The sequence below is a fragment of the Dipodomys spectabilis genome, unplaced genomic scaffold (genome assembly GCF_019054845.1).
Source record: "Dipodomys spectabilis isolate Male_0828 unplaced genomic scaffold, ASM1905484v1 ptg000193l, whole genome shotgun sequence".
In the NCBI taxonomy this organism is placed as follows: domain Eukaryota; kingdom Metazoa; phylum Chordata; class Mammalia; order Rodentia; family Heteromyidae; genus Dipodomys; species Dipodomys spectabilis.
In genome coordinates, this window is record NW_024870870.1 from 1,207,631 (window position 1) to 1,210,043 (window position 2,413).

A 2,413-nucleotide genomic window follows, 5' to 3' on the forward strand; every position below is an offset into this window, starting at 1 on the left:
AATTGTGGAAGGCTGTAAAAATTGTTCTCCTAACTCATAATGGTTTGGTTAAGATTCTTAAATTTCAAAAATGCCAATCCATCTTTGTGTCTGTACAAAATATTTTCACAATACAAAGCAACAGCAATATCTTACTTTAAAAATTCATGGATTCCATAGTATTCTTCAATGAATTGCCTGACTTTGATGTCAAAATGTATTCAAGAGTTGTTTGTATACATCTATAATGATTTCTGCAGGGTTTGTGATTTTTAAATCAGAAATCACTTTAACTTATCTGTTGAAATGAGTAGTACAGAAACTAAAAATATTTCTGGTGCTTGTATGAAAAAAGTATATTTTAAAATACTCTGTATTTTGTTTGTATAATGCCCATAATCTATTAAATTCTCTCCTAGATATAATACTTTGAATTATACATTGTTTTATAATATATAGGTTCGTTAATAAATGTGTTATTTCAGATAGCATTCCATATAGAAAAAGTTTAAGATTCCTTTTTTTTCCTAGGTCCTTATAGTATTTTATTTCTTTGGGATAAAATGACAATGTTATCCAATTTCAAATGTTTTGTAAAGATTATGCTATGTAAAGGCCATTCTAAGGTGAGGATTTAACGCACTGATGTCAAACTAACTTTCAGTTCAACGAATTACATATATTGTTACATTTGCCTTTTTTAATTTTTTATTGTGAAAATACTGTACAGAGGGGTTACAATTACATGGGCAAGATAATGAGTACATTTCTCATCAAGCATTGTAGCCTCCTCCTGTATTTACCCTTCCCATCCATTCCCATCCTTCCCCTGCTCCCCCACTCAATCCTCCCTGCTACCCCTCCACCCGCACAAAGTTGTAAAGTTCATTTTTCGACATAACGACTTGTATTTTTGTAATCAATTTTTTAATAACTGTTTTTCATTTCTTGCATCTCAAGAATGAAAAATATGGAATAATTCACAAATTTTCATATCATCCTTGTGCAAATGCCATGATAATCTCTATATTGTAGTAATTTGGGTAAACGTCCTGCTGAAGCATGTAGTATCCTGTAAATTTAAGTAGTTATTGATGCAATCTTTATACAGGCATATATCCTTGGTTGACTGTTTGTAACTAGGAAACCTTATTGTTCCTAAAAATGTTATTGATCTTACTTCTCTAAAATTCTGTGTATATTGGGAAAAGCTTATATTGTTTGGTCGATTGCTCACATTTGCAATTTTTTTGTCAATGACTATTTTAAGTCTTTTTCATTTTAAATTTGATCATACTTTGAAGCCTTTATAGCTAGGTCCAAAGGTGATTGTTTTTCAAGTACTTATTTATAAATTGAGTTAGCTTTGTGGAGTTAATGGATTCAAAGTAAGCCTTGCTTATGAGCTACTTCTAAACTTCTGCAGCTTAAAAATTCCTAAATGATGTCTTACGGGTACAAATGTCTACCTGACCCTTTACTCTTCTTCCCTGTACCAACAGACCAATCAGAATATCTTACCCTGACAGCATAGATTTTCTTATTGGAACAAAACTAATATTAGTTAAAAGGGATCATAGAGAGATAAACAGTTAAGGCAGAACCTTTTAGGCTAGAAGGTATTTTATCAAAATATAATTGTTTTTTATACCTAACATTTCAATAGTAGCTAAAGCCAAGAAGGTGAAAAAAATTTCACATGCATGATTACCAAATGTCCTGGCCAGTCTACCATCCATCCAGGCAGGAATTTACACTACTGCCTTTCTTTCATCAAATATTTTCATAGTTACAAGAGAAGTCTAGATGTTTCTCCTCGATATTAGGCCTTAAATTGGTAATGTTTTAATCACAGTGTTTCCTCTTGTCTCTAGGCTGTAAATCTCCAAATGGTAAAGCTTTAGGTCCAACTCTACCAAACACTGAGGTAGAAATAATGGAATAATATTTTAAAAGACAGTTGCCTTTGATACCGTAACCACAACAGAACATTGCAAAACATGTGCCTTTTTTATTATATTTTATAGTTATATATTTTATATTTATACGTGCTGATATTTTATTTCACACAGTGGAACTTACTAGAATTAATTGATAATTTGACAAATAAATAGATATTTATTACAATAAATAGATTGGAATATAAATAATAAGGTTTAGAATGTAAATTAGAATATAAAAAGTATCAATGCAATGTCTTTGGTATAAACTTGTGATATGTTCTAAGTATTCTTGGTCTTCTGAATTCACATTGTAAAAAAAAACAATTGTTTTCCTCTAATCTATAAGGGATTTTACTCTGCTGCTCTGTTTATTGTTTTAACTCACTGGTTGCAAAATGTTTTTCTCTATATTTCTGAAGCATTTCTACTGATTGTACCCAAATTTTGCTGATACGATATCTAAAAGGTATTATTCTTCTGCAGGACCCATG

At 30.7% G+C, this 2,413-nt stretch overlaps 1 pseudogene; it reads right to left on the reverse strand.

Moving 5' to 3' along the window:
* Nucleotides 1-943: 943 nt before the first annotated feature.
* On the reverse strand, nucleotides 944-1,043 carry LOC122121708 (annotated as a pseudogene).
* Between the last annotated feature and the right edge of the window lie 1,370 nt (nucleotides 1,044-2,413).